We start from the raw sequence: 21,253 nt of genomic DNA on the forward strand, positions 1-21,253 counted from the left end.
GTGGGTTATTTAAGCACATTCAGTGTATTTTGGAGGGTGGCAAGGCTTTGGGCATTTAGGACAGCATTGGCAGGTGGATTCTTAACCACTGCACCACCAGGGAAGTCCCACTACAGTGTTCTTAATTGTGTTGCTACTTTACATTTTTACGCTTACATGTTTGCTATTGAACTCATCAACATTTAATAATCCATAGTAGCAAATTCTTGAAAATACAATTAATTTATAAACTCATCTTAGTCCTTGGTAATTTTTTCAAATGTTTTTCATATTTACATTTTTATATAGTTAATATACTTTTCAATGTTGAACATGACAAATATAAAAAGTATCCTATTTCATTTTTAAATTAAAAACTATAATGCTTTATAAAAGTTATTTTAACTTATAGAACACAATCACAAAATTCAAAGCTCAAAAGATTATACAGTGAAAATCTTCCATCTCACTCCTCTGCTCCACTGTTCTTGCATTCTACGCAGGGGCAACCAATTTACAAGTTTCTTGTGTAGAGATTTTTCCATGATAAGCTTGTGTATGTGTATATATGTGTGTGGTGTATGTGTGTGTGTGTTTTTGGTACACCTTTTTTTAGTACCTTTGTTTTTTCCCCCCTTTTCAGTATATTTTGGAGAGCATAGCAGTTAAGATTATCACCTTTATTCTTTTCTATGGCTACATACTATTATTTAGTTGTACTATAATTTAACTAGTCTCTTTTTTTTTTAATTAGGTCATTGTCTTTTATTAACTAGTGTACAATTACTTGTCTTCTGGTTTGTTTAAACAATAGGTAAGACAACATTTGCCACAATACTGTGTGTCAAAGTGGTTCCCCATAAAAACTCCAGCACCACGTTCATCTGAAGGGCACTCCCGATGAAGGTGACTGATTTTGCCATTCTCCTCCACCTTATAGTATTTTAGGACAGCCAGCTTAACCTTCTTTCTCTAATGCTTGTTCTTCTTGAGAGTGGTGTAAGACTTCTTCCTTTTCTTAGCACCACCATGAAGTCTCAACATTAAGATGAAGAGTGGACTCCTTTTGAATGTTGTAGTCAAAGTACGTCCATCTTCCACTTGCTTGCCAGCAAAGATCAGTCTTTGCTGGTCAGGAGGAATTCCTTCCTTATCCTGGATCTTGGCCTTTACATTTTCTGTTGTATCTGAGGGTTCAACTTCAAGAGTGATGATCATCCCTGGAAGGTCTTCATGAAAATCTGCACCTTGGCGGCAGTTCTGCCGCAGATGGCAGATCCAAAAGCTAACTAGTCCCTTATTGAGAAACATTGAGGTCACTTTCTTTTTGTATTATAAACACTTGTAGCAAAAACTATATATATGTCCTATCACATATGAGTGAAATGTATCTTCATGTCTCTTGCCCATTTTCTAATTGTTTGCTCTTTTACTGTTGAGTTTTGAGAGGTCTTTATATATTTTGGATACTAATACTTTGTTGAGCCTGTGGCTTGGAAATGTTTTGTCCCACTACTTACCTTGTCTTTTTATCCACTTTCCAGGGGCTTTCTCAGAGCAAAAGATTTAAATTTTGGTGAAGTCTAATTTATCAGTATTTTACTTGTTAAAAAATATTTATTTATTTATTTATTTTGACTGCGCTGGGTCTTAGTTGTGGCACACGGGATCTTTGTTGCAGCATGCAGGACCATTTTAGTTGCAGCATGTGAGCTCCTTAGTTGTGGCATACGGACTCTTAGCTGCAGCATGCACGCGGGATCTAGTTCCCCAACCAGGGGTCAAACCCGGGCCGCCTGCATTGAGAGCGTGGAATCTTACCCACTAGACCACGAGGGAAGTCCCTATCAGTATTTTTCTTTTATGGGTTGGTGTCAACTCTTAAGTACTCTTTGAATATCCATGGATCCTGAAATTTTTTTCGTGTATTTTTTCCTAAAAGCTTTATAGTATTACATTTCACATTTAAGTCCATGATACATTTTGTGTTATTTTTGCATAAGGTATGAGACTTAAGTTGAAGTGCATTTTTTTGCCTATGGATGTCCATTTGCCCCAGCACCATTTGTTGGAAAGGCAGTCCCTCCTTCATTGAATTGCTTTTGTACTTTTGTCAAAAATTGGGCATATTTTTATGCGTCTATTTCTAGGTTCTCTCTTCTGTTCCATGTGTTTCTCTCTATCTGCCAATGCTACACAGTATTTTATTACTATAGCTGTAAAATAGGTCTTGAAATTGGGTAGGATGGTTCCTTTCATTTTATTCTTTTCCCAAATTAGAATTTTAGTAATTCTAGTTACTTTCCCTTTTCATATAAATTTTCGAATAATCTTGTCAATATGTACACAAAATCTTTCTTGGGATATTGGTAGGAGTTGTGTTAAACCCATGTATTAATATGAGGGAGTGGGAGAATTGACATCCTTACTATGTTGAGTCTCCCATTCCATGAACATTGAATGTCTCTTCATTTATATTTAGATTGGTTTCCTTCATCAATATTTTGCCATTTTTAGCATACAAATCTTGTGCTTGTTTTGTTAGATTTGTACTTAATATTTTGGGTTTGTGAGGGTTTTTTTATTATAATATTTTATTTTGTATGTCCATGTGTTCATTGCAAATAGAGTTGATATTTTTACATGTTTATCTTGTATCTTATGACCTTACTGAATTCACTTGTTTGTTCTAGGTTTTTATTTTTTTGCTTTTGTAGATTCTTTGTAGTTTCTACCCAATCATGTAGCTGACAAATAGGGATGGTTTTATTTTTTCCTTTCAAATTTGTGTTTTTTATATCCTTTTCTTGTTTTATTGCACTGGCAAGAACTTTCAGCACTATGTTCAATGAGTATGTTGAGAGTGGACATTATGTCTTTTTCCCCAGTTTTAAGGGGAAAGTATTCAGTCTTTCACTCTTAAGTGTATGTTAAGTATACGTTTCTGTAGATGCTCTTTATCAAGTTGAAGAAATTCCCTCTTATTCCTCTTTCTCTGAGAGGTTTTTTTTCCTGCATGAATGGGTACTGAGTTTTGTCAAATACTCTTTTTTTATTTACCTCAATTGAGATGAATTATGTGGTTTTTTTCTTTAGCTTTCTAATGTGGTGGATTACATTGATTGGTTTTAGAATATTGGTCTAGACCTGCATCCCTGGAATAAACTCTGCTTGGTCATAGTGTATGATTCTTTTTGTATATTGCCAAATTTGATTTGCTAATATTTTGTTAAGGATCTGTAATTATGAAGGATGTTGGTCTGTAGTTTTCCTTTTTTGTTCTGTGTTTATCTGTTTTTTGTGTTTTTTTTAAATCAGGGTAATACTAGCTTAATAAAATGAATTTGAAAGTATTCCCTTCAATTCTGTTTTCTAGAAGAGATGGTGGAAAATTGGTGTTAATTCTTTAAAAGTTTGCTATAATTTTCAGTGAAACCATCTGAACCTGGAGAGGTTTTTGGATGTTTTGAAATTACCAATTCATTTTATTTATTTAATAGGTATAGGACTCTCCAAATTATTATTACTATTTTTGCGGTACACGGGGCTCTCACTGTTGTGGCCTCTCCCGTTGCGGAGCACAGGCTCCGGACGTGCAGGGTCAGCGGCCATGGCTCACGGGCCTAGCCACTCCGTGGCATGTGGGATCTTCCCGGACCGGGGCATGAACCCGTGTCCCCTGCATCGGCAGGCGGACTCTCAACCACTGTGCCACCAGGGAAGCCCTATCCAAATTATTTACTTCATATTGGGTAAGTTGTGGTAGTTTTTTGTTTTGTTTCGTTTTGTGAGAAATTGGTTCATTTCTTCTAAATCATCATTATATGTTGGTGACGAGTTGTTAGGATTAGAAAGGCTCCCCTAGACATCCGAACAGTATAAGGATGAAACATTCTTCATGGCTTTATGATGAAAATTATAATCTTTTAGCTATTATAGCTCTCTGAAGAAAATGTTCAATCAAAAGATTAAATCATACAAAGCATTTAACATTTTTAAACAGTTGCCTAATAACAAACTTTTAAAAGAGATTATTCATAGCACTAAATTATGTTTGTCAAATATTTGAGTAGTGTTTCCTACTGTCCTTTTGTAGTTGCAGGGTGTGTAGAGATGTTCATGTTTCATTCCTGACTTATTCCTTATGTTGGTAATTTGTGTCTTCACTTTTTTTCCTTTGTCAGTCTTGCTAGATGTTTGTTGATTTTTTTTAAATTAATTTTTATTGGAGTAGAGTTGCTTTACAATGTTGTGTTAGCTTCTGCTGTATAGCAAACTGAATCAGTTATACGTATACATATATCCACTCTTTTTTAGATTTCCTTCCCATTTAGGTCACCACAGATCATTGAGTGGAGTTCCCTGTGCTATGCGGTAGGTTCTCATTAGTTATCTATTTTATACATAGTAGTGTATATATGTCAGTCCCAATCTCCCAGTTCATCCCACCTCCCCCTTCCCCCCATGGTAACCGTTTGTTCTCTACATCTGTGACTCTATTTCTGCTTTGTAGATAAGTTCATCTGTACCACTTTTCTAGATTCCACATATAAGCAATTTTATACAATATTTGTTTGTCTCTTTCTGACTTACTTCACTTTGTATGACAATTTCTACGTCCATCCACATCTCTGCAAATGGCACTATTTTGTTCCTTTTTATGGCTGAGTAATATTCCATGGTATATATGAACCACATCTTCTTTATCCATTCTTCTATCAGTGGTCATTTAGGTTGCTTCTATGTTCTGGCTGTTATAACTAGTGCTGCAGTGAACATTGGGGTGCATGCATCCTTTTGGTTGGTTGTCAGTTTTTGATCTCTTAAAAGAACCAACCAGGGCTTCCCTGGTGGCGCAGTGGTTGCGAGTCCACCTGCCGATGCAGGGGACGTGGGTTCGTGCCCCGGTCCGGGAAGATCCCACATGCCGCGGAGCGGCTGGGCCCGTGAGCCATGGCCGCTGAGCCTGCGCGTCCGGAGCCTGTGCTCCGCAGCGGGGGAGGCCACAACAGTGAGAGGCCCGCGTACAGCAAAAAAAAAAAAAAAAAAGAACCAACCGTTTCACTGATTTTTCTGTTTTTCTGTTTTCAGTTTTATTGATTTCTACTGTATCTTTATTATTTCCTTCCTTTCTCTTGCTTTGCTTCTAGTTTGCTCTTCTTTTTTTGAGATTCTTGAGGTGGAAACTTAGGTTATTGACTTGTGGCTTTTCCTTTTGATTTGAGGCTTTTCCTTTTTCTGAATTTCTTTCTCAGCACTGTTTTACCTATGTCTCACAAATTTTGCTATGCTGTATTTTCATTTTCCTTTAGTTCTGTTATATGTATTTTTAAATTTCCCCTGATAATTCCTCTTTGATCCATAGATTGTTTATATAAAGTGTGTTGTTTAGAGAGCTGAGTGGCAGCCGTGGATACTCTGGGCGCCTGCTGTGCGTGTGTGTGGCCACCTGGTGTACACAGGCTCTGGCAGCAGCCACGGGCTGGCCAGACTGAGGCAATTTTCTGGATGACAAACAATGGCTCAGCACGGTGTCTCAGTACAACCAGGAGGCTGGACAGTGGATCCAATTCTGAGACGCCTGTTGTCAGGCCTGAGCTCCTGTGGTGGGAGTGCCAAGTCCAAACCACTGGACTAACAGAGAACCTCAGACTCCAGGGAATATTAATCGGTGTGAGCTCTCCCGGAGGTCCTCATCTTGGCACCAAGACCTGGCTCCACCCAACTGCCTGCCACCTCCAGTGCTGGATGCCTCAGACCAAACAACTAGCAAGACAGGAGCACAGCCCCACCCATCAAGAAAAATGAGATGACAAAAAAATATGGTACAGACAAAGGAACAAGGTAAAAACTTACAAGACCAAATAAATGAAGAGAAAATAAGCAACCTATCTGAAAAAGAATTCAGAGTAATGATGATAGTAAAGGTGATCTTAAATCTAGGAAATAGAATGGAGGCCTGGATCAAGAAAATATAAGAAATGTTTAACAAGGACGTAGAAGAACTGAAGAACAAACAAACAGTGATGAACAGCACAGTAATTGAAATGAAAAATACACTAGAAGGACTCAGTAGAACAATTGAAGCAGAAAAATAAGTGAGCTGGAAGATAGAATGGTGGAAATAACTGCTGAGGGGCAGAATAAAGAAAAAAGAATGAAAAGAAATGAGCACAGTCTCAGAGACCTCTGGGACAACATTAAATGCACCAACATTCAAATTATAGGAGTCCCAGAAGAAGAAGAGAAAGAGAAAGAGTCTGAGAAAATATTTGAAGAGGTTATAGTCGAAAACTTCCCTAACATGGAAAAGGAAATAGTCAGCCCAGTCCAGGAAGCACAGCGTTCCATACAGGATAAACCCAAGGAGAAACATGCCGAGACACATATTAATCAAACTAACAAAAGTTAAATTCAAAGAAAAAATATTAAAAGCAGCAAGGTGAAAAGCAACAAATAACATACAAGGGAATCCCCATAAGGTTGTCAGCTGATTTTTCAGCAGAAACAATGCAGGCCAGAAGGGAGTGGCAGGATATATTAAAAGTAATGAAAGGGAAAAACTTAAAACCAAGATTAGTCTACTCAGTAAGGATCTCACTCAGGTTCGACGGAGAAATCAAAAGCTTTACAGGCAAGCAAAAGCTAAGAGAATTCAGCACCTCCAAACCAGCTTTACAACAAATGATAACAGAACTTCTCTAGGAGGGAATCACAAGAGAAGAAAAAGACCCACACACAAAAAAATCCAAAACAATTAAGAAAATGGTAATAGGAACATACATATCAATAATTACCTTGAATGTAAATGGATTAAATGTTTCAACCAAAAGACACAGGCTGGCTGAATGGATACAAAAATAAGACCTGTATATGCACTGTCTACAATAGACCCACTTCAGACCTAGGGACACATACAGACTGAAAGTGAGGGGATGGAAAAAGATATTTCATGCAAATGGAAATCAGAAGAAAGCTGGAGTAGCAATACTCATATCAGTTAGAATAGACTTTAAAATAAAGACTGTTAAGCTGTGACAAAGTGAGAGAGTGGCATGGACATATATACACTACCAAACGTAAAATAGATAGCTAGTGGGAAGCAGCTGCATAGCACAGGGAGATCAGCTCGGTGCTTTTTGACCACCTAGAGGTGTGGGATAGGGAGGGTGGGAGGGAGGGAGACGTAAGAGGGAAGAGATATGGGAACATATGTAAATGTATAACTGATTCACTTTGTTATAAAGCAGAAACTAACACACCATTGAAAAGCAATTATACTCCAATAAAGATGTTTAAAAAAATAAAATAAGATAATGACTGTTACAAGAGACAAGGAAGGACACTACATAATGATCAAGGGATCAATCGAAGCAGAAGGTATATAACAACTGTAAATATTTATGCACCCAACATAGGAGCACCTCAATACATAAGGCGAATGTTAACCTAAAAGGGGAAATTGACAGTAACACAATAATAGTGAGGGTTTTTAACAGCCCACTTACACCAATGGACAGATCATCCAGACAGAAAATAAATAAGGAAACACAAGCTTTAAATGGCACAATAGACCGGATAGACTTAGTTGATGCTTAAAGAACATACCACCCGAAAGTGGCAGAATACACTTTCTTCTCAACTGCACACCAGACATTCTCCAGGATAGATCACACCTTGGGTCACAAATCAAGCCTCGGTAAATTTAAGAAAATTGAAATCATATCAAGCATCTTTCTGACCACAATGCTATGAGATTAGAAATCAGTTACAGGAAACAAAACTATAAAAAACACAAACACATGGAGGCTAAACAATACACTACTAAGTAACCAAGAGGTCACTGAAGAAATCAAAAAGGAAGTCAAAAAATACATAGAAACAAACTACAACAAAAACACGACAGCCCAACACCTATGAGACACAGCAAAAGCAGCTCTAAAAGGGCAGTTTATAGCAATTCAATCTCACCTCAAGAAACAAGAAAAATCTCAAACAATCTAACCTTACACCTAAAGCAAGTAGTGAAAGAAGAAGAAGAGGAGGAGGAGGAGGAAGAAAAAGAAGAAAAACTCTAACGTTAGTAGAAGGAAAGAAAGATTAGAGCAGAAATAAACGAAATAGAAATGAGGAAGACAGCAACAAAGATCAATAAAACTAAAAGCTGGTTCTCTGAGAAGATAAACAAAACTGATAAGCCTTTAGCCAGACTGATCAAGGAAAAAAGGGAGAGGTTTCAAATCAATAAAATTAGAAATGAAAAAGGTAAAATTTCAACTGACACTGAAGAAATACAAAGGATCATAAGAGACTACTATAAGCAACTATATGCCAATAAAACGGACAACCTGGAAGAAATGGACACATTCTTAGAAAGGTACAACCTTCCAAGACTGAACCAGGAAGAAATGGAAAATATAAACAGACCAATCACAAGTAATGAAATTGAAACAGTAATTTAAAATCTTCCAGCAGGGGCTTCCCTCATGGCACAGTGGTTAAGAATCCACCTGTCAATGCAGGGGACATGGGTTCCATCTCTGGTATGGGAAGGTCCCACATGCTGTGGAGCAACTAAGCCTGGGTAGCACAACTACTGAGCCTGCACTCTAGAGCCCAAGAGCCACAACTACTGAAGCCTGTGTTCCTAGAGCCTGTGCTCTGCAACAAGAGAAGCTACCACAATGAGAAGCCCACGCACCACAACAAAGAGTAGCCCCTGCTTGCCACAACTAGAGAAAGCCTGCACGCAGCAATGAAGACCCAACGCAGCCAAAAATAAATAAGTAAATTAAAACAAAAAATCTTCCAACAAAGAGAAGTTCAGGACCAGATGGCTTCACAGGCAAATATTATTAAACATTTAGAGAAGAGCTGACACCTATCTTACTCAAGCTCTTCCAAAAAATTGCAGAGGGAGGAACACTCCCAAACTCTTTCTGCAAACCACTATCACCCTGATACCAAAACCAGACAAAGATATCACAAATAAAGAAAATTACAGGCCAGTATCACTGATGAACATAGATGTAAAAATCCTCAACAATATGCTAGGAAACAGAATCCAACAACATATTAAAAGGATCATACACCATGATCAAGTGGGATTTATCCCAGGGATGCAAGGATTCTTCAATATATGCAAATCAATGTGATACACCATATTAAGAAATTAAAGAATAAAACCATATGATCATCTCAATAGATGCAGAGAAAGCTTTTGACAAAATTCAACACCCATAAGTGTGCATAGAGGGAACCTACCTCAACATAATAAAGGCCATATATGACAAACTCACAGCCAACGTCATTCTCAGTGGTGAAAAACTGAAACCATTTCCACTAAGATCAGGAACAAGACAAGGTTGCCCACTCTTGCCACTCTTATTCAACATAGTTTTGGAAGTCCTAGCCATGGCAATCAGAGAAGGAAAAGAAATAAAGGGAATCCAAATTGGAAAAGAAGAAGTAAAACTCTCACTGTTTGCAGATGACATGATACTATGCATAGAAACTCCTAAAGATGCCACCAGAAAACTACTAGAGCTAATCAATGAATTTGGTGAAGTTGCAGGATACAAAATTAGTGCACAGAAATCTCTTGTATTCCTATACACTAATGATGAGGGACTTCCCTGGTGGTCCAGTGGCTAAGACTCCGCACTCTCAAGGCAAGGGGCACTGGTTCAATCCCTGGTCAGGGAACTAGGTCCCACATGCTGCAACTAAGAGTTCGCACGCTGCCACTAACGATCCCGCGTGCTGCAACAAAGATCCCGCATGAAACAACTAGGACGCGATGCAGCCAAATCAATCAATATTTTAAAATTAAATAAATAAAAGATAAAGTTTGCCTATACACTCACAACAAAAGTTCAGAAGGAGAAATTAAGGAAACAATCCCATTTACTATTTCAACAAAAAGGATAAAATACCTAGCAATAAACCTAGCTAAGGAGACAGAAGACCTGTATGCAGAAAACTATAAGACACTGATGAAAGAAATCAAAGATGACACAAACAGATGGAGAGATACACCATGTTCTTGGATTGGAAGCATCAATATTGTGAAAATGACTGTACTTCCCAAAGCAATCTACAGAGTCACTGCAATCCCTATCAAACTACCAATGGTATTTTTCACAGAACTTGAACAGAAAATTTTACAATTTTTATGGAAACACAAAAGACCCTGAATAGCCAAAGCAATGTTGAGAAAGAAAAATGGAGCTGGAAGAGTCAGGCTTCCCAACTTCAGACTACACTACAAAGCTACAGTAATCAAGACAGTATGGTACTGGCACAAAAACAGAATATAGATCAATGGTACAGGATAGAAAGCCCAACGATAAACCCACGCACTTATGGTCACCTAATCTATGACAAAGGAGGCAAGAATATATAATGGAGAAAAGACAGTCTCTTCTATAAGTGGTGCTGGGAAAACTGGACAACTACATGTAAAAGAATGAAATTAGAACACTCCCTAACACCATACACAAAAATAAACTCAAAATGGATTAAAGACCTAAATGTAAGACTGGACACTACAAAAGCTTTAGAGGAAAACATAGGAAAAACACTCTTTGTTATAAATCACAGCAAGATCTTTCTTGAACCACCTCCTGGAGTAATTAAACTAAAAACAAAATAAACAAATGGGACCTAATTAAAGTTAAAAGCTTCTGCATAGCAAAGGAAACCATAAACAAGATGAAAAGACAACCCTCAGAATGGCAGAAAATATTTACAAATGAAGCAATTGACAAGGGCTTAATCTCCAAAATATACAAAACAGCTCATGCAACTCAATATCAAAACAACAAACAACCCAATCCAAAAATGCGTGGAAGACCTAAATAAACATTTCTCCAAAGAAGACATACGGATGGCCAAGAGGCACATGAAAAGATGCTCACATCACTAATTATTCGAGAAATGCAAATCAAAACTACAATGAGGTATCACCTCATACTAGTCAGAATGGCCATCATCAAAAATCTACAAAGGATAAGTGTTGGAGAGGGTTTAGAGCAAAGGAACCCTCTTGCACTGTTGGTGGGAATGTAAATTGATACAGCCACTATGGAGAATGGTATGGAGGTTCCTTAAAAAACTAAAATAGAACTACCATATGACCCAACAACCCCACTCCTGGGTGTATACCCTGAGAAAACCATAGTGCAAAAAGACACATGGATCCCAGCGTTTATTGTAGCACTATTTACAGTAGCCAGGACATGGAAGCAACTTAAATGTCCATCAACAGAGGAATGGATAAAGAAGGTGTGGTACACATATACAATGGAATGTACTCAGCCATAAAAAGGAATGAAGTTGGGTCATTTGTAGAGATGTGGATGGACCTAGAGTCTGTCATACAGAGTGAAGTTAGTCAACAAGAGAAAAACTAATATCATATATTAACGCATATGTGTGGAATCTAGAATAATGGTACAGGTGAACCTATTTGCAGGGCAGGAATAGAGAGGCAGATGTAGAGAACGGACATGTGGACACCAGGGGAAGGGGAGGGTGGGATGAACTGGGAGATTAGGATTGACATATATACACTACCTTGTGTAAAATAGTGGGAACCTGCTGTATACCACAGGGACTTCACCTCGGTGCTCTGTGATGACCTAGATGGGTGGGTTGAGGGAGGTGCGTGGGAGAGAGGTCCAAGAGGGTGGGGATATATGTATACCTATAACTGATTAACTTTGTTGTACAGCAGAAACTAACACAACATTGTAAAGCAAGTATACTGAAATGAAATGAAATGGGTTGTTTAGTTTCCAAGTGTTTCGAGATTTTCCTGTTAACATTCTGTTATTGATTTCTAATTTGTTTCTATTGTGGTCAGAGAACATATTCTTTCTGATTTCAGTTCTTTTAAATTTGTTCAGATTTGTTTTGTAGTCCAAAATATATTCTATCTTACTTTGTGTTGCTTGGGCACTTGATAAGAATGTGTTTTCCTCTGTTGTTGTATGGAGTGTTTTATGAATGTTGAATAATTCTTGTTGGCTGATGGTGTTGTTGAGTTCTTTCAAATTCTTGGTGATTTTCTATCTAGTTGTACTGATTGTTCAGATAGGGTGTTGAATTGTTCAGCTGTAGCTGTTGATTTGTCTCTATATCCTCCTTTCAGTTCTATCAGTTTTTGCTTCACATTTTAGAGATGTGTTGTTTGGTGGATACACATTTGGGAATGCTATGTCTTCTTTTTTTTTTTTTTTGCATAAAGTAAAGCCTTACTTCTTTTTTTGTTTGTTTTTACTTTATTTATTTATTTATTTATGGCTGCATTGGGTCTTGGTTGCTGCACATGGGCTTTCTCTAGTTGAGGTGAGCGGGGGCTCCTCTTTGTTGCGGTGCGCGGGCTTCTCATTGCAGTGGCTTCTCTTGTTGCGGAGCATGGGCTCTAGGCGTGTGGGCTTCAGCAGTTGTGACTCACGGGCTCAGTAGGTGTTACTTGTGAGCTCAGTAGTTGTGGCTCACGGGCTCTAGAGTGCAGGCTCAGTAGCCGTGGCGCACGGACTTAGTTGCTCCGCAGCATGTGGGATCTTCCTGGACCAGGGCTTGAATCCGTGTCCCCTGTATTGGCAGGCAGATTCTTAACCACTGTGCCACCAGGGAGGCCCATGGGAATGCTGTATCTTCTTGATAGGTTGACTTTTTCATCATTGTGTAATGTCCCTTTCTGTCCAATAAATTTCCTTGGTTTTGAAGTCTACTTTATCTGATATTAATATTGCCACTTCTGCTTTCCTTTGATTAATGCTTGCATGATATATATCTTTTTCTGTTCCTTTACTTTTATCCTATTTATATCATTGTATTTGAAGGGACTATCATGTAGATGGTACATGGTTAGGTCATGTTTTTTAATCCACACTGTAATCTCTGCTTTTAATTGTTATGACCATTTTCATGCAGTGTAATTATTGCTGTGTTATGGCTTAGCCTGTGGGGGTTTTTTCTATTTTTTATTTAATGGAAGTATAGTTGATTTACAGTGTTGTGTCAATCTCTGTTGTACAGCAAAGCGACTCAGTTATACACATATATACATTATTTTTTTATATTCTTTTCTGTTATGGTGTATCACAGGATATTGAATATAGTTCCCTGTGCTATACATTAGGACCTTGTTGTTTATCCATTCTAAATTTGATAGTTTGCATCTACCAACCCCAAACTCCCAGTTCATCCCTCTTCTTCCCCCGACCCTTGGCAACTACAAGTCTGTTCTCTTATGTCTATGAGTCTGTTTCTGTTTTATAGATAGGTTCATTTGTGCCATATTTTAGATTCCACATATAAGTGATATCATATGGTATTTGCCTTTCTCTTTCTGACTTACTTCACTGAATATGATAATCTCTAAGTTGCATCCGTGTTGCAAATAGCATTATTTCCTTCTTTTTTATGGCTGAGTAATATTCCATTGTATATATGTACCACATCTTTTTTATCCAGTCATGTCGGTGGACATTTAGGTTGTTTCCATGTTTTTAGCCTGCCATTTTAGATGCTATTTTCTGTTTGTTCAGCTTTTCATTTCTGTTTTCTTTTTCCTGCCTTACTGTGGGTTACTTGAACATCTGTTAGAATTCCATTTTGATTCCTTTATTGTGTTTTTGAGTATTTCTTTGTATCACTTTTTGTGTGGCTGCTCTGAGTATTACATGATGTATACAGTCAACCCCTGAACAAGGCAGGGGTTAATTTGTGCATAACTTATTGTTACCCCCCAGTATCTGCTGTTGCTCCGAGTCTCCAGGTTCAATCAGCCGTGGACCGTGAAGTATTTACTATTGAAAGATATCCCCCTATAACCATGGAGAACCATGCAGATCAAATCCACATTGTTCAAGGGTAAACTGTGCATAACTCATTACAGCTTATTGGTATCATTTTATCAGTTTGATTGAAGCATAGAGAAACTTTATCTCCCTCCCTTTATGCGATTCTCTTTATAGGATGATTGCCTTAGTATAGAACCACATGAGACAGTGTTATAATTTTGCTTCAACAATCAAACATAATTAGAAACGTGAAGAAGAGAAGGAAAGCCTATTGGATTTACCTATATATTTTCTTATGTTGTTCTTCCTTCCTGGTGTTCTGAAATTCCTTCCTTTGGTTGTTTGCATTCTGTTTAGATAACTTCTTTTAGCCATTCTTTTAGGGTAGGTCTGCTGGCAACAAATTTTCTTAATTTTGTTTCATTTGAGAATGTTTTGATTTCCTCTTCATTCCAGAACAGTATTTTCACTGGGTATAGGATTCTGGGTTGATAGCTCTTTTCATTTAGCACCTAAAAAATATTATTTGACTTCCTTCTGACCTCCCTGGTTTTAGATGAGAAATCTTCTGTTATTTTAATTGTTTTTCTAATGTAGGTAAGGTGGTGTTTTCCTCCGGCTGCATTCAAGCCAGTCTATTTAGGAAATCTACTCTTGCATGTGAGTATGATTTTTTTGTGTGAAAAAAAATTTTTTTCCCAGCTGAAGTTGTATTATGTTGCTCTAAAATAGAAATGACTTAGAAAGTTTAGTAAAATTATTTCATAAAGTACTACTTTTTAGATGGTAATGATAGTTCTACTTAATTTTTCATAGCAGCTATAGCTACATAAACTAACTCTTAAAAAGAAGGTCTCCAGTGAAGTAAAAAAAAAATTACATTTATCTATTACCCACCCCACCCCTTTCTAAGCCAGGGTACTTTATATTTTCAGATTCTATTAGCAAAGGTAATTTTTCATTCCACTGACCCTATTTGAAATTTGGAATCAAATATTTCAGTCTTTAATATATGTACTGTAAAATTACCAAGGCTTGAAAGTAGTGAAATCTCTTTATGACTATATTTAAGTTATCTGTGTTATATTAGCATTTTACCTGAGGTAGTTTAAAACTTTGCCCGGTGGGAAAAGTATAAGTAACCATTTCTGGTTCTTATTTTCAGATCTATATAATAAATCAATTCTAGTTTGCTTTTGCTTTCTTGGATTTTTGTCTTCTATTCAGTATTCAGGTTGAACAGTTACGAAGTTGGTAAAAACATAACTTAATGCTCTTATTTATACCTTATTAACAGTTGTATGTGGAGTGAATTCTACCTTTTAGAATGATTAAAGTGTTAAAGGACTCAACTTTTTACAGAATTTACTTTGTTGTTCTACCATTAAGTAACTCTTAATTTTTTCACATAGTCACCACTGTGGAACAAAAATATCATGCATAAATGAAAACATTTCTTCTGTGGTTTCTTTTTTAGAGTTTGAGTATGTGATGACTTTTAGCAATTCATAGTACTAAGCTGTTTTAGTCTGGATACTTTGGTTACAGCAAAAATACAAGTTTAAAAATAAAAGTATTTTAAAATACAAGTATTTTTTAAAAATAAAAGTTTTAAATGGTTTACATTTAATAGCCGATATGTTGGTAACTATGGGCATCTTCATATTGGTTTTATAACCTTCTTAAAAATAAAAAAAGAACTTAAAAGATTGAGATCTTCCTGTGACTCACTTTGTGGGATCTTGTTCCCTTTTAAATAGTAATAATCGTTCAGTATTCAAATTCAGATTAAAATAAAACAGATGCATTTGAAATAAAAGTGAAAATCTCTTCCTCTTCTTTCCCTTCCTCTATCCCACCAGGCTTACTCCCCAGAATCTACATAGCCTAATCTTTTATACTTTAAAATCCTTGTTCTTTCCTCTCAGTAATGAGCTCTTCTCCCTTTTAAAAAATAGAAGCAAACAACAACAAAAAACAAACAAGATCTTAAAGAAAAATTCAGTATATTACAGATCACAAAGAAAGTTTTTCTTTTTTTCAGAGGCAATGTGTAGAATTATGCCTCACCTTTACCTGGTGGTACTTGGAGAAGCCCTGGGGAAGCACTCAGTTCTGTGCTCATAATTTGAAAACTCCTGCTCCCTTTGTGCTTCTGGTAATTAAAAGCAAGAAATTAGTTGAACATTTTATGAAGGAGACATACTTCTGGTTTTTAAAAACATGTATTTAAAAAGTAGCCTTATATTTGTAATGTAAATGTTGCTTTGTCAGAAGTGTCAATATTTGGAACAAACTTTGGTAATTAATTTTTAAATAAGATATAATTCAAACCAGGCTTAGTTAGGATGGGTGTCCAGAATGCTGTCAGAATTCATATAATGCTACATATAAAGTTATTTTCTATATTATCTAATCAGTTGTTTTAGGCATACTGCTGAAACTACTCCTATAATGAAAATATATGTTTTTCTTTAAATTTTCTTGATTCTTTTCATTCTTTCTTTTCTTTCTCTCTTTTTTTGGGTAAGAGCTTTACTGAGATATAATTTGTATATTATACAGTCCACCATTTAAAGTATATAATTCAGTGGTTTTTAGTATATTCACAGAGTTGTACAACCATCACTACATTCAATTATTACTCCTTTTCATCACCTCAAAAAGAAACATTGTATCCTTCAGCTGTCACCCCCCCCCCAGCCCCAGGCAGCCATTAAGCTACTTTCTGTCTCTATAAATTTGCCTAGTCTGGACATTTCATATAAATGGAATCATATAATACGTGTGTTCTGTGACTGGCTTCTTTCACTTAGCAGAATGTTTTAGGCTCGTCCATGTTGTAGTATGTATCAGTATTTCATTCCTTTTTATAGCCAAATAATAGTCCATTGTATGGATATACTATGGCTATATTTTATTTATCTATCCATCAATAGATGGACATTTGACTTATTTACATCTTTTGGCTGTTAAAAATAATGTTGCTATAAACATTTGTTTAAAAGTTTTTGTGTGGATGTAATATTTTCAGTTCTCAGAGTGGAATTGCTGGGGCATGTGGTAAACTTCATGTTTACCTGTTTGAGGAGCTGCTATACTGTTTCCTAAGTGGCTGTACCAGTTTGTACTCCCACCGGCAGTGTGTAAGGGGTCTGATTCCTCTCCAGTCTCGCTAACACTTAATTATCTTTTTGATTCTAGCCATCCTAGTGGGTATGAAGTGATATGTCATTGTGGTTTTTATATGCATTTTCCTATCAAATAATAATGTTAGACATCTTTCATGTGCATATTGGTCATTTGTATATCTTCTTTGGAGAAATACCTATTCAGATTCTTTTCCCATTTAATTGGGTTCTCTGTCTTTTTCTTGTTGATTTGTGAGTGTTCTTTGTATATTCTGAATACAAGTTCCTTATCAGATATATGAATTGCAAAATATTCTTCCCATTATGTGAAACAGAGCATTCTTATAACATTGTGATTAATACAGAAAAATTAATTTAAAGCTTATATAAATATTTAATTTTCAGTAAGTGAAAATGTTTAGCACTTGAGCTGTTCTAATCATGGGTTCATCATTAATGTTTCAGGAGTTTACTTCAAGCTTGTGCCTTAGGTCAGTTGTTCTCAAACTTTATTAAGCATTAGAATCTCTTAGGGGGTTTGTTTTAGTACTTTGCTGGGACCCACTCCCAGAATTTCCTAGATTCAAGAAGGTCTTGTGTAGGATCCAAGGTTTTACATTTCTAACAAGTGATGCTGATGCTCTTGGTTCCTGAACCTCTGCTTTAATGATCTCTATGAGCCATCATAAGATATTAGAGAAATGCTGATAAGTAGCAATTTCTGCTTGTCTACTAGATAAAATTTAGATTTACCCTCCGTATTTGCACATATAATTTGTATATATTTGCATATACATAGTTTCTTATACTATTTAACTATGGTTAATTATTTAACCATAGGTAGTGGCTGAATTATTTAGTTTCTTTCAAAATTCCTGCATACATAAAGTATACTTTTCTTCCTAGGGTTGTCTCCCTACAGATCCTCACAAATTTCCTTGAACTTAAGAAAATATCTAATAATCAAAGAATGTTAGAACTTAAAGGAATTTTAATCATCCAATTAATCCCTTCTCTCCTTGCCTCAGGTAGAGATTAATTAACTCACTTGATCCAAGATTACATAGCTAATTAATGATGCGTATAGGTAGTTCTTAGTGAATTTATTTCCAATAATTCTTTTTTGTTTGAAGAAAAGTACAAATTTATATCAGCTCATATATTTTTAGTGATTTTCAAATACAGATCTCCTTGGTAACATTTCTTTAGATATTAATAATAAAAAGCTTAATATTTTTGAAATGACTTAAAACTTGAATCTGTGCTAAATGGTATTTTATTGCTTTACTGTATACCAAAAAAACCCATGAATTTAGCCTGACAGATAATTAGGTTTTAAAAGGTATTTCATAGGGTTTTTTTTTTTTTTTGCGCGGTACACAGGCCTCTCACTGTTGTGGCCTCTCCCGTTGCGGAGCACAGGCTCCGGATGCGCAGGCTCAGCGGCCATGGCTCACGGGCCCAGCCGCTCCGCGGCATGTGGGATCTTCCCGGACCGGGGCACGAACCCATGTCCCCTGCATTGGCAGGCGGACTCTCAACCACTGCGCCACCAGGGAAGCCCCTATAGGTGTTTTTGTTTTTTCTTTTTCTCCCAGCTTTATTAAGGTATAACTGGCAAAAACTGTATATATTTAAGGTGTACAATGTGATGTTTTGATATACATTTACATTGTAAGTGATTACCACAATCAAGCTAATTAACATATCCACCAACTCACATAATCATCCTTTTTTGGGTTGTGAGAACATTTAAGATGTACTCTGTTAGCAAATTTCAAGAATACAATATAGTATTATTGACTATAGTCACTGTGCTGTATGTTAAATCTCCAGAACTTATTCATCCTTCATTACTGAAATTTTGTACCCTTTGTATAAGGGGTACATTTCCCCTTATAAGCGTCTTTTCTCTTCTGATTTTAAACAAAGGAAGCATATGAGGAGGAAGATAGATGTTAAAAAATGTGTGCTAATGAAATGTGGGACAGATTTCCATGAATAAACTCATGTAAAACAGTACAGTGAGCAGGTTATTTATTTCTTGGAGACATGTTACACCTATTAGAAAATTCAGAGGAGTGATGAGAAAAGGACATGTAATAGAAAAAGTATAAAGCTGCCTGCCCTATGCCCTCTCCCCCCTCTCCTCCCAGCAGCCCCCTGTCCCAAAAATCTCCCTGGCCAAGTCTGCTTAAGGGAAAAGACAGTCTTGCTTTCGCCAGTCTAGGTTATAGGCTAGTAAATACTCACTTTAATAATTACAGAAATACTAAAATCTTTTTTTCATTTAGCCCTTCACCTTAATAGTTAAGTTTGGGGGGGGTACCCCCAAATTAGTTAATCTGCATTGTTTCTTTTTTTTGAGTTTTTTTTTTAAAAATATTTATTTATTTATTTATTTTTGGCTGTGTTTGGTCTTTGTTGCTGCGTGCAGGCTTTCTCTAGTTGTGGTGAGCGGGGACTACTCTTCGTTGTGGTCCGTGGGCTTTTCATTGCAGCGGCTTCTCTTGTTGTGGAGCACAGGCTCTAGGCACGCGGGCTTCAGTAGTTGTGGCACGCAGGCTCAATAGTTGTGGCTCACGGGCTCTAGAGCACAGGCTCAGTAGTTGTGGCATGTGGGCTTAGTTGCTCTGCGGCGTGTGAAATCTTCTCGGACCAGGGCTCGAACCAGTGTCTCCTGCATTGGCAGGCAGATTCTTAACCACTGCACCACCAGGGAAGTCCCTGCATTGTTTCTTTCATAGGAGTTTGAGTAGCCAAATAGGCAGCTTCATATAAACATCTAGTTTTTTTAGACACCAACTGTAAAATGCATAGAAAACACTACTAAACAGTAAAAATAGATTGTGAAAGCACTGCTGACTGACTTATTGCCCTTGGTCAGCTCCTGCATAGACTTCTACACAGCCAGTAGCCTATTCCAACCATGCTGTAATGTTGCTAAAATAATTTTTCTGCTTCCCTGATAAAACTCTTAATGACTTCTGTCTTCTTTGAACAGTGACACAGCCCTGTCCTATGTTAATCTCAGATTATGTGGAACTGGAATAATTTTTGTCTTGGAAGCAAATATTCAAATATTCTTGGTGCGTTTTTCACCAAGGGAACTTACTAAAGTAGGAAATGTACTTCTTTCCCAGATTCAAGAATAGAGAGTTATTTCACTGTTTCAGATACAGACTTTTGAATGTAGCCTGCAGAACTCAGCTACTTGAGAGCCACGTACTGCCTGGCTGTTAGTTCTCCTTATAATCTAGGAAACGTGCCTCATCCTAGCCCTTCCTAACTGAGCTAAGACTTTTCTGCTTGCCTAATCATAGTGTCTCTTTCTCCAGGAAGCCTTTTCAGATTAACTCTGCTCATCCACCAGTCCTCAAGTAGTTTCTCAAGAATCCTTAGACACTCTCATGGGTCTGAGAGTTGTTTATGGGATTTAACCAATTCTGTAGTTCTCTATAGGTATAGATACTAATACTATACATCTAGTGTCTACTGGTGGGTGAAGTTGAAAATGATCATTTTGAAACAATGACAGAACCTTTCTGAAACTTTTTTAAGTAGCACATTTGAGCAGTGGTTTAAAATAAAGATTTTTTGAAACTGTGTTTTGTGTGATTCTAGGAAGTACCTTAGGGGGACCTTCATGGTAACTGAGGGGATGGATGAACTAGAGGTAGGAGACACCACCCTCTCTTTAACCAGGGCAGCTTTACTTTTATTTGTGTTATATATTGTGGTTCAGTGGAGATTTCTTTTGGGAGCTCCCCTCTCCCTGCTAAAAGTTTTGAAAATCACTGGACTAGCAGGTTTATGATGTGGGGTTTTGGAGGGGAAACAACGATGATGTGTGTGGCTGACTGAATTACTTGTAAATAGACTTTCTGTAGTTAGCCTGACGAGAAGTCCTCCGAAGTTATTAATGGTGATTAGGGAATGCTACTCCAGGACATCTTTGATTAATAGATCAATAGTTCTCAAGTTTTTGATCTCATGACCCCTTTACACTCTTAAATAATTATTGAGACTCTCAAAGAGCAACTTGTATATGAGTTATACCCATGAATTTATATTTTTTAAAATAAAACATTTAAATTTATTTTAAAATACTAAACTCGGGCTTCCCTGGGGGTGTAGTGGTTAAGAATCCGCCTGCCAATGCAGGGGACACGGGTTCAAGCCCTGGTCCAGGAGGATTCCCCATGCCGCAGAGCAACTAGGCCCGTGCGCCACAACTCCTGAGCCTACATTCTAGAGTCCTCAAGCCACAACTACTGAGCCCACGTGCCGCAACTGCTGAAGCCTGTGTGCCTAGAGCCCATGCTCTGC

At 37.1% G+C, this 21,253-nt stretch overlaps 1 protein-coding gene and 1 pseudogene across 2 annotated transcripts in view; one reads left to right on the forward strand and one right to left on the reverse strand.

Moving 5' to 3' along the window:
* SOS1 (SOS Ras/Rac guanine nucleotide exchange factor 1) overlaps positions 1–21,253 on the forward strand; it is a 148,580-nt gene that overhangs the window by 19,444 nt on the left and 107,883 nt on the right. The window lies entirely within an intron of this gene.
* Positions 763–1,290, reverse strand: LOC115854314 (ubiquitin-ribosomal protein eS31 fusion protein-like; annotated as a pseudogene).

This window comes from Globicephala melas, chromosome 12 (genome assembly GCF_963455315.2).
Source record: "Globicephala melas chromosome 12, mGloMel1.2, whole genome shotgun sequence".
Classification (NCBI taxonomy): domain Eukaryota; kingdom Metazoa; phylum Chordata; class Mammalia; order Artiodactyla; family Delphinidae; genus Globicephala; species Globicephala melas.